The following is a 12,529-nucleotide window of genomic DNA, read 5'->3' as shown; positions in this document are numbered from 1 at the left end:
TGTTGAATAGACGTAAGATCTAGGAGCATAGCAGTGTGTAAGTAGCACCAAGGGGCGAGTGCATGCGTTATTGAATGTTAATGGAATGGTTTTGTGCTGATTTTTAGTTAGAATAATTTATTTCGTGCATATAGCAATTGTTAGTCTTGGTTTTGTGAACGCCTAGTGATTGTTGTTGAGTTACATGTTACTAATTCTATTGTTAGACATTATGAGCATGCATGGTTTCTTGTCGTTGAATGTGGCTGATCAGTTCTGATTATTATGGTTGGGAGGGATTGATCTATGACGTTTGGAAACATGTTGAGATGAAATGCATATGCTGATTGTATGTTATTTAGTTTTATGTCGTTTAGTTGGAAGCTGTTGGGCAATGTTTTTTTCGTACGATTAAAAGTATGCTGGAAAATTGTGTGGTGACTTGGAATGTGGGTGACTTATAGGTTGTCTTGGAAGGGTTAGTGAGAGTTGTCAAGAGTGATGGGACGGGTTAGCTGTTGTTATCATGTGGGTTGTCGAAAGTGAAAACGCATACTAGTCGTTGGGTTATTCAAGGCCTTGTAGTGGATGATTTGGGGGTTATGTGGTAAAGTTTTAGCGAATGACGATGTTACGAATGCGTGGTTTATCGTGTAATGAAAGTGGATGTATCGGTGTTGCGGCCTCGTGGGCAATGGACGAGGTGGTTAAGTTCCTACTAGATGTCGAGGCTCCGGGGGTAGAAGGCCTTGGGGATAAATGACAAGGCCGGACACCAAGTTTTCTATAAAGGAGTATTGGGGTTTTGGGGATAAATGTCAAGGACCAATACACCGATAGTCATCGGTGCATTGGGGATAAATGACAATGCCGAACATCAAGTTTCTATAGATGAATATTGGGATCTTGGGGATAAATGTCAAGAACCAATACGCCGAGTAGTCGGTACTTTGGGGATAAATGTCAAGGACTGGTGCACAGTTCAAGGCCTTGGGAATAAATGGTAAGGTCAAACGCCAAGCTTTTGTTCAGGTGTGAAGAGGGCCTCCAACCGTGGTGATGATGTGGAGAGGCTTGACCGAGGAGGGATCACTAGTTGTGTTGGTTAGGATGGCGGAAACTGTCGTTCATTGCGAGCAGCGTAAGAAACTTATAGTTAGGGGTGTACTAGACATTGGGTTGACTCACGGAACGTTTTCTTTTTCTTTATTCATTCTTCATAGGCGAACTAATGTTTTGTGGCTATTGTTATTATTCGAGTCACTGATGCACTTTGGATTACTGGACCAAATGATTGTTTTCTTTTAATTTGATTGCTAGCCACTGAGGCGGGCACGAACTTTTAAGAGTTGGTTGTGTTATGAGTCCCTGATTATCTTTAAAGTAACTGTTTCACGTCTTTGGGTTGAAGGGGGAAAGGACAGGGGGATGATCGCATTATCTCAATATTTCAGGTTGTATTTTCGAGGGCATTACACTTTATGTTACGTTTAATGGGAGGGGGGGTGAAAGGTAATATAGTGACGTCATCCCGTTACATAGTGAAATTTGGGGGCATCACATATAGGATATGGACTTTCAATGGGAAAACTTGAGAGTTGCCTTCTAAGATGATACGTACAAGTATTAATCAAAACACACAGCAGGAATATGGAATAAGTGAGATGTTAAATGATTTAAAAAATGAGAGATACAATGAATTTAGGGGGGAAGATCAGTCAATTAGGGGCAAATCAAGTGACAATAGGCAAACTGAAAATACCAAGTTTCAATCAATGTTTGATGAACTTGATCAAGAATCATACCCTGGATGTACAAAATTTTCTGTAACGTCCCGAGTTTTCGGATTAATTTCATTTTAAGATTTAAATCGAGCCTTTTGGTTTCTTCCCTAAGAGGTTAATTTATTTCTTGGATTTTATAGTTTCAAGTTCTAATTTTAGGCCAATTAGAATTTAAGGTTTAATTCCCTTGTGAATTTAGGATATTGGGTTTTAAAATTAAGTTAAACTCTCTTTTGAATTCCCTAAAACCTTTTTAAAGAAAGTTTCTTTTTAATAAAAGGATTAGGAAAATTTCCTTTATTTATAGGGCCATAACCTTATTTGGGTTTTTATATTGGGATATTTTATTTGGGAAAAAATAAAAGAAACAAAAGGTGAACCCTAGCCACGTCTTTTTTCTTATTCTTCCCTTCTTGTTCAGCTGCCACCCTCCCCCTCTTTGAGCTTTCTTCTCCGGCGGCCACGACGGTAGCAGCGGCGGCGGCGTGTGCTACGGCTTCTTGGCACGACGGTAGGCCATCACGAGCAGCAGCTGCAACAGCTCTTCTTCGACAACCAGAAACTCGAACGACAGCCTCTGTGCAGCAGTCTTCATGGCGGCACAACCACACCCACGACGACGTGTGTTCTCTTCCGATGAACAGAAGCTCGGACGACGGCGGTTCACGAAACTAGTCGTGTGTCTCTCTCTTTCGTGCGGTAGTGTGGCGTGTTCCGGTGGATTCCACGGTGGCGCGACCCATTCTTCAGCAAAAACCCGTGGTCAGCACGTGAACCAGCGGCTCCGGTGGCTACTTTGCGATTTCGATGCAAACAACCCAGTTCTGTGACGTTTTCTTCGTTTCGACAAGTTTCAGCGCTTACCCACTCCTATTCGAAGCTAAATTCATGATACCCACCCTCTTTGGCATTGGTTCGGCATTGACCCACCACTAATCAGACTCAAACCAGCATTACCCATCGCTTTTTGACATCGGAACAGCAAGCCTAAGGACATTCGAACTCAGTGTTGGAAGCCCGAACCTCTTTGGCGTTGACCCACTCTTAACTCAAGAGGTTTTGGTGTGAGTTAGTAGGTAACGACTCACCTAAATTAGTGTTAATGCAAACTAAGTGTTTTTAGTTAGTTTCTAACTCAAGCTTGGTTGCCTTTGATTTAGGGAATCCTTCGACGAGCTTAGTAGCGTTAGGGCCATTGAGTAAGTAGTTCTTACTTGTGGGGATGTTTGTTGTCTGAATATACATGAATTGTTTGGCGTGTTTTATGTGTTTTATTATGTCTAGCAATGCTTATCGAATATGGATGTTGGATGTTTTCTACGAATGTTGGATATTAAGTGCTTGGATGAACTGTGTTGGGCTCTAATTGTTTAAAATTTGTTTGACTATGCTCTGTTATGACTAAACTCACTGTGGCGCTGTTGTTAAGAATTGATATGTTGTGAAAGCATGTTTGGTTTATTGTTTCGTTATTAGAATGTTGTTTATGTTGTGGAAGCATGCTGAATTGTGTTTGTGAGCTGAATGATGCATGGGTCATGGCTTAAGAAAGCATATAGTAAGACTCTGGTGAGAGCTGGTTCTGTTATGAAGCGAAAGGGTGAGTGTCAGGGCCAGATGGTTGACACGTCACTAGTTGGGTATCAAGGCTTCGAATAAATGGTCGAGGGTCGGTACGTCAACTCTGGACGAAGATGAGTGTTGAGGCTTCGAATAGACTGTCGGGGGTCGATGCGATGAATCTTAGAGGGAAGGCAAGAATTGGAGCCTTGTGGGAAAAGGACAAGGACCAATACGTTGCAAAGTCGTCGAGGCCTTGAATAGATGGTCAAGGGTCGATGCAACAGTTTGAGGCCTCGGATTAAGGTTGGGGATTGAACGCCAAGCGCCGTAGAGAAGTGTCGAGGCTCTGAATAGATGGTCAGTGGTCGGTGCGACTCGATGGAGTAAGCCTTGGAGGAACATGAGAGAGAGAATGAGTGAGTCGTGATGTGAGGATTTGGTTTCGGCATGTAGAATGCATGTTTAGACAAGCTTAGGCATAAATTGTTCATTTTTTTATCTAAAGCATGTTGTTAATGATAAACATGACGTTTTGATCGGTGTGTATGTATGCTGTTTGTGCGTGACCCTTCAGGTAAGGGCTGCTTACTGAGTACTAGTTGTTGTACTCACCCCCCCCCCCTTCCTTTTCCCTCTAGTTTTCGCAGGTAACAAGATAACGCGCAGGAATGGTGATGGCGAGAAGGAGACTTGATTGAAAGACCATATAGCGGTGTGTAATTTTATTTTAGTTAGAATAGCAGAGTTGATTCTTTTTTAATAGATTCATTATTTGATGAGAAGATTAACTTGTTTCAGTCTTTCCTTTAAAGATGTTTTGCGATGTCGGTTCATTATTCTTTTGAGAACATTGGATATGTTTAGTTAATATCGTTGTGGTATTGGATCTATTAGAGTTAATAAAGTTTCGTTTATGGAAATGTTGAGCTAAATGTAGTTATTTTATTTTGTTGATGTTAGTTGAGATAACAGGTTTTAATAAAGTACCCCAACTAGGTTGATTGAAATTTGGGGGCGTTACATTTTCAGTGCTAACATTCATGGTTAAGTTAATGCATATTGAAGTCCTTAATCTATGAAGTAATAAGTCATTTGATATGTTGTTGTAATTACTTAAAGAAGCTTTTACAATTGATTGTAGTATTTCAGAGTCTTATTATGGTGCAAAAAAGATGTTACGAGATTTGGGTTTAGGATATGAAGAAATAAATGCTTGCAAGAATGATTGTATCTTATTATGGAGAGAAAATGAGCAAGTTGATGTCTGCCCACAATGCAACGTATCCCATTACAAGACAGACAAGGGTAAAGGAAAAAAGTTTCCACACAAAATTTTAAGGCATTTCCCATTGAAGCCTCGATTGCAAAGATTATTTCTGTCTAAACATACGACAAAAGAAATGAGATGGCATAAGGAAAGAAGAGTATACAATGAAGGGGTTTTAAGACATCCAGCAAATGCAGAGGCATGGAAAGATTTTGATAGACAACATTCTTGGTTCGCAGAAGAATCAAAGAATGTAAGATTAGCCTTGGCTACTGATGGATTCAATCCATTTGGAAGCATGAATATGTCATATAGTACCTGACCAGTAATATTGATTCCATATAACTTACCCCCTGGAAATGTATGAAAGAATCATCTTTTTTCATGTCATTACTCATACCAGGTCCAAAATCTCCAGGAAAAGAGATAGACGTTTATTTGTAACCACTGATAGAAGAATTGAAAGAATTATGGTCTATTGGTGTTGATACGTATGATGCATGTACTGGTACGAACTTTCGACTCCATGCAGCTTTGGTATGGACGATTAACGACTTTTTAGCTTATGACAATCTATTAGGATGAAGTACGACAGGATATAAAGCATGCCCAGTATGTATTGTGGACATTACATCAGACAAATTGCATAGTAAGATATGCTACATGGGACATCGTCGATTCTTACCACAGAGTCATCTTTGGTGAAAAAGCAAACAATACAATGGAAAAACAGAGAATATAGTTGCACCACGACATTTTTCTTGATTGGATGTTGTCCATCAGTTAGATTCCATTATTTTTCCACCACTCGGGAAAACTATCAACGTTTTATAGTGGAAACGAAAAGGACTTCATAACGAATTTAATTGGGTGAAGAGAAGTATATTGTTTGAGTTACCATAGTGGTCAAGTCTCAAAATTCGACACAAACTGGATGTCATGCACAACGACAAGAATATTAGTGATAATGTCATGTGCAAATTATTAAATATTGAATGGAAAATAAAGGACACCGATAAAGCACGTAAGGATTTAATGAAGTTGAACACATGTAAAGAATTACATCTCTAACAAGTCGGGAACAAATTGTTGAAACCGCATGCTAGCTACACTTTTACAACAGATGAAAGAAATAAGTTTTGTAGCTTTTTTAAAACCGTCAAATTCCCTGATAGTTTTGCAACGAACATATTGAGATATGTCAGCGGTAAATAAGGAAAATATGTGGTCTGAAAAGTCACGACTCACATGTGTTGCTACAGATGCTTTTACCAGTTAGGGTTCGTCCATTTTTGCAATGATGTTAGTGGGGCTATCGCTAAATTGTCGAATTTCTTCAAAGAATTGACTGCAAAGACATTGAAAGTCGAGACGTTGAATAAGTTGCAAGATGCAATTGTATTGATTCTAAGCAAATTTGAGAGAATATTCCCTTTGCGTTTTTCAATGTTATGGTTATCTAACCGTTCACTTGACTGAAGAAGCCAAACTAGTTGGACCTGTCGGTTATAGCTGGATGTATCTGATTGAGAGGTATACACCTTTATTTATATATTTAGTTACAAATGATATTTAGTGGTATAACTAATTAATATTACATATGCTCATAGAAGTTTGAGGACATTCAAACAATATGTGAAAAATAAAGCTCCACCTGAAGGTTCTATAGCAGAAGTTATCATTACGAATGAAGCATTGACATTTTGCTCAATGTACCTCGATGGAATCGAAACCAAATTCAATAGGCCCGTTCGAAATGCTGACATGGTGGACCTAAGAGACTCAAAGGCACATCTTCTGGTATTCTCACAAAATGCACGTCCAATCAGTGATTCACAACTGAAGGAATTATCGCCTGCTGAGCTGCGAATGGCGCATTGGTATGTTCTATCCAATTGTGAAGCAGTTGTTCCATATAGACGACATGATCTTTCTTGTACTCAAGTTGGATAAATCTATTTCAAAGATGATTGATTATTGATATCGTATCACAGAGAACACGAATTAGAGTTACAATGAGAACATGATGGTAATTGAGCTAGGTTGCATGAAGTACTATTTCCAGAATGGTTCAAAAGAAAAATGTTTTTTACTATATGAAAATTTTCTTTAGGAACTATTAAGTACGGTTCACTATTTCTTTGACTTTTGTTCTTGTAAAATATGTCTATAGATGAGATCCCAACCTTCTTCAAACTCGGATCCTGTTATGCATGAGTTGAATACACTAGCATGTGGTCTTGATATTCGAATTCGTTCGTATAATGGGTGTATTACGAATGGATTTCGATTTAACTCGATAGATTGGGATGATCGATGCACAACACAAAATAGTGGAGTACGTGTTATGGGTGGACACACTAAGTTATCTAATTTTTACGGTGTCATTAAAAGAGTTATCGAATTGAGCTACATTAATAGAAAACGAGTTCTATTATTCAAGTGGGATTGGTATGATACGAATTCTAAGAAGAATCATATTCGTCAGGACCATAATTTTACAAGCATAGACACGTTATTTGTGGTATGAGGACGAACCATTCATACTTGTCTCCCAAGCACAACAAGTATTTTATGTTGAAGATCTCAAGTTAGGTAGTGAATGGAAAGTAGTTCAAAAGGTTGAACATAGACGTTTATGGAATGTGCCTGAGGTAGAAGAAGTTGACTTACAAGAACTAGTGATAAATCAGTGTGAAGTTGAAGAAGTGGATCTCAAAACACATACATTTCATAGAGACGATATAGAACCAGTTGTAATTTCTGACAGTAATGATAGTCTCGAGATAGTATTAGATTTTGATGAGGAAATAGACGAAGACATATTTGAGGATGAAGAAGATGAAGATGAGGAAGAATGGGAAGATGATAAAACATCATTAGAAGAAGATGATGATGGAGAAAGCGATTGATCGGTATACGAAAGATCGTTTCAATGTTATGCAATATAATTGTGATAAATTAGTATGACTGTGATAATTTTTGTTTTAAATTTGACAGGAACAATGTCCTCAGATAGCGACGCTAATGGAAAACCAGGAGTTTGTAGAGAATCTTGAGGAGTGGTATTATATAAGTTGATATCTAAGAATTGAGGTCATCCGATACCAATTTCGTGGGCTGGAGAAGCAGGCAAACGTGTTGGGTATCTAGCCAATCTATTCAACAGTGAAATTGGTTGTTTGACACGTTCGAATGTTCCTTTAGAAATATAGAAGAAACAGGATATCCCAGACAATGTTTATAATGACATTATTCAACATTTGTTTTTAAGATAGTAATAATAACATTATTCTATTTATCGTATAGTTGTTTAACATGGATGTGATATTTCCTTAATTTTATTTGTTTACATGTGTAGAATAAATTTGAGGTCGACGTCACTATTTTTCATCATGTGTATTATATCAAGTATGAGATAGGGATGCGCTTCAAAGACAATCGGTGCCTTTTACATAGATACTATCGTGGATTTGAAGATCCAACAATGGCTAGACGACGCCCATATGGAAGAATTCAACATAATGATTGGAACATGCTATGTAATAAATTGGAGACTATTGCATGGAAGGTAACTAATAATTGAATATTATTATTATTCATGTATAGAATTAATGATATATCTTGTTTCTGTAGGCAAAATCAGCGAAAAACAAAGCAAGTAGAAGTAAACCCCAATTTAATCATCGGACTGGATTGAAATCATTTCTTTCGCATCGGAAAGATAAGGTATGAACTTGTGATTTGTAGTAGTATGTTATATGTTTTGCTCTCATTATTGTTAATTATCTAATGCTATAGAAAAAAAATATGACACATGTTTTTCTTTTCTTCTTCCCGTATTTTCCCTTCTTCATCGTCGATACCAGCCACCCCACATCTCCCCGACGCCTACAACGACGACCGACGACCCCATCCGTAGCAGTGCACCACCTCCGGCGAACGGCAGCAAGTGACACGACTTCGCGTAGTAGCAGGCGGCGGCTCAGGCACATTCCATAAACGTCTATGTTCAACCTTTTGAACATAGACGTTTGAACTAGTGATAAATAGGTAATATGTTAACGTTACCTCGTTTCGTAGTGAAATTCGAAGGCGTTACATATTGATTTTGAGCATAGTATTTTGGGGGGGGGGGGGAAGAACTTTGTTGGAGTTTAAACTCTTGAATGTGTTTGATGTTTTATTGTTGAAGTTTGAAAGATATGGATGTGGTTTATATTTATTGTTGGAGCATGAAACTTGTGAATATGAATTTTGTTATATAGTTTTTTAGATAGGGGGAGTTTTTGAATGAGAATTTTGTTGGAGTTTAAACTCTTGAATGTGTTTCATGTTTTATTGTTGAAGTTTGAAAGATATGAATGTGGTTTATGTTTATTGTTGGAACTTGAAACTTGTGAATATGAATTTTGTTACATAGTTTTTGAGATAGGGGGAGTTTTTGAATGAGAATTTTGTTGGAGTTTAAACTCTTGAATGTGTTTGATGTTTTATTGTTGAAGTTTGAAAGATATGAATGTAGTTTATGTTTATGTTTATTGTTGGAGCTTGAAACTCGTGAATATGAAATTTGTTATATAGTTGTTGAGATGGGGGGAGATTTTGAATGATAATTCTATTGGAGTTTAAACTCTTGAATGTGTTTGATGTTTCATTGTTGAAGTTTGAAAGATATGGATGTGGTTTATGTTTATTTTTGGAGATTGAAACTTGTGGATATGAAGTTTGTTATGCAGTGGTTGAGATGGGGGGAACTTTTGAATGAGAATTGAATTTTGTTCGAGTTTAAAATCTTGGATGTATTTGATGTTTAGTTGAAGTATGAAAGACATGGAAGTGGTTTATGTTTATGTTTATTGTTGGAGCTTCAAACTTGATGATATTTGTTACATGGAGGGGGGGGGGGAGTTTAAACTTTTGGATGTGTTTGATGTTTTATTGTTAATGTCCAAAAAAATTGAATGTGGTTTATGTTTACTGTGGGAGCTAAAATATGAATGTGGTTTATGTTTATTGTTGTAGCTTGAATTAAACTTGTGAATATAAAGTTTGTTATATAGTTGTTAGAATGATGTTAAGTTTGTTGTTGGAGCTTGAATATAAATGTGTTCATTGATGTGTTTATGTGTAGTTTGTTATATTATATATTATCATTTTGATTTTGGATGTATTTTTAAGGTAAAAAACATTGATCATGTGAAACTATTTGTGCAGGATTGAAACTTGTCGGTAAAATTGTCAGGATTCGAAGATTCGGTAAACTTGTCGCTGTTATTATATTAGATCAAGGTGAAAAAAACTTATATTTTGACACATGACATATGTTTTGTTTTTCAAATTTGGATATTTTGTATTTACACTATGTTTAATTTTAAAGTTTAGTGTGATTTACTATTTCTATATTATCATTTATCGTATTTTTATAATTGTAAGAAATATAGAAATACTAAGTAGATAATATTGAAGTTTAGTTTTTATTTAGCGATGAAATAATGAAAACGTCGCTGTATTTAGCGACAAAATCACATGTCACCATAAGAAAGAAAAAAAAACGTACAAGTAAAAAACAAAAATATAATAAATAAACAGTGACAAAAATATAGCGTCACAATAGCATTCCAGCGACAAAAATAAATTATCTTAAAATCAACGACGAAAATCATTTTCGTTGCTAGTACCAGCAACAAAAATATTTCGTTGTTAGCACCAGGGACGAAAAGCTTTTCGTCGCTGATTTTAGCGACGAAAATAGTTTTCGTTGCTGGTACTAACGATGCTAGCCTTTTCGTCGCGTGCGTCCATTGATGACGGCTTTTATGCTAGATAATATTTTCGTCGCTGTTGACCATCAGCGACGAAATATTTTCGTCACTCAAGCCCATTTTCCTTATAGTGCACAAAATTCATATGCACGGAAGGAACAAACAACACATCACCTAAGGATAAAGTTTTACCATAGGTGAGTTTACGAGAAATTTCCCCTTCCCAAGTACTCCAAATGTAGCAGAGCTCCCCATTTAAACACACTCACCATCAGTAGAGTCCTGAAAATTCGTGGAAGAGGTCACGGTTCGAGCAAAAGTGTCTGGACGCTATAGTATCTAGTCGGACTTTTTTTCTAACAAATTTGCTTTTACGACCAAGGCGACAATGATATGGTCCGTCTTTGCAAGGTTTGCTTGTAGAGTAGACTTTTGGTATTGTCTGTCTTTTCTCTGGGTGCAATGGTAAGACTTGTGTGATGATTTCCCGCATATATAAAAGACCAGTTTTTAGTGGAATCCCTTCTTCATTTGTGCTTTATACTGAGAAACATGTTTTCCTTTATCTTTTTATCCTTTCTTTTGAAGCATTCGAAGAGTAGACTATCTTTTCTTTAACTGAATTTATGGACTGGGAAAAAAGCTTATCTTTTTCTTTCTTAGTTTCCTCTATGCGCATGTGATTGATAAGTTATTTCCGAGTTAGGTTTTTTATCCTTGTGTTTCAAGTGGTCGCGGTAATCGCTCTAAGAAGGAGGGAATTTCTCGTAGTACATTTGGATGAAGAATTTCGCACATTTTCATGCCTTCGGACAACACATTCGCCATTAGGTTTCGGTACTCATGAACCTGATATAATATCCATTTCTCATCAGACATCTGAATTTGCAGTTATTTATCGGCAACATGATTATTCCTGCCTGCATCGTCCCCACAATACATGGACTCTAAAGTATCCCAAATAATCTTTGCATATTTTTAGACTACAAACAAATCAAAGTGAGAGTCGTCCATATGGTTAACTATTGGTCCACAAACAGTCTTCTTGTCTTAGCAATAGATGTTCCAGGGTCCACTGTGACAACTGAAGCGGTGGTGAAGGACTTGAGCAGCAGTGGCGACGGCAGGCTGAGTAGTGGTTGCAGCAGGACTGGTAGTGGCAGCCACGATGGTCGTAGCAACGGTGGCGGGCTAAGCACCAGTGAGGATGTTGTCGATATCCAACTACTCAAAGAAAATTAGTAGCTTATGGAACCAGTAGCGATAATTGGACCCGTCGAGTGGTTTCAATTTCGACAAGTCTAGAAGGACCTTTCCGAAATGGATAGTAGCCATGATTTTGCTTTCAAATTGTTGGAAAAGGTAGGGTCAAAATTGGAAAGGTCAAGAAAATTATCGTTGTGTCGTAGGCGAAACCACTGCCTTGAAAGAAAATCGGCACGACCTTGGTGCTCAATCGTTGTACTGCCGGAAGGTTAACACAACCTCTAACTCAGACGTGCACTCGTCAGAACGGAGTTGAATCAAATTCATGCTAAAAAATCCTTCAAGAGTACAAGTGAGGGAACATAAAAGGAGAGGAAGTAAGAAATGGGATGATGAAATGTGGAAGGGAGATGTACTTATACTAAAGTGGAGGTCGAGAATAGAGTTTTTTTTTTCAAAAAAATAAAAACTTTAAAAGATGAAGGCCTACCATGTAACGCCCTGCGTTCTCGGACTCGTTTATTTTTGGATAATTGGTGTCCTTGGATTTTTCCCTAAGTTGATAACTATAATTCTTGGATCTTCTAACTTTGAAATTCTAATTTTTGGCTAAATTGGAATTAAGTTTAATTTCATTGAATTAAGATAATTTAAGTTCTCGACCTGTGTAGGAGATTTTTAGTTAAATCTTAAATTCAGGGGTTTTAGGATTTTCCTTCATAAATTCTACTTTTCTTTGAATTATTATTCTTGGGTTTTAGAGTTTTAAGTTAACTATTTTATTTGGGTTGTTGTAGGTTTATTCGTTTTCCTAAAGTGTAGTTTTGGGGCTTCTTGTTTTGGGCCATTGTTTTTAGTTAGTTGGACCCCTTTAAAATTTGAGAAATAAGGCTTTTGGTTTTAAATCAAGGTTAGTAAATAAAGTAAAGAAAAGGGAAAAAGGAAAACAAAACCCTAACATCTTG

This window comes from Momordica charantia, assembly GCF_013281855.1.
Source record: "Momordica charantia cultivar OHB3-1 chromosome 2 unlocalized genomic scaffold, Mcharantia_2.0 BLBB01000002.1, whole genome shotgun sequence".
NCBI classification, from domain to species: domain Eukaryota; kingdom Viridiplantae; phylum Streptophyta; class Magnoliopsida; order Cucurbitales; family Cucurbitaceae; genus Momordica; species Momordica charantia.
Note: the sequence above shows the minus strand (reverse complement) of the source record.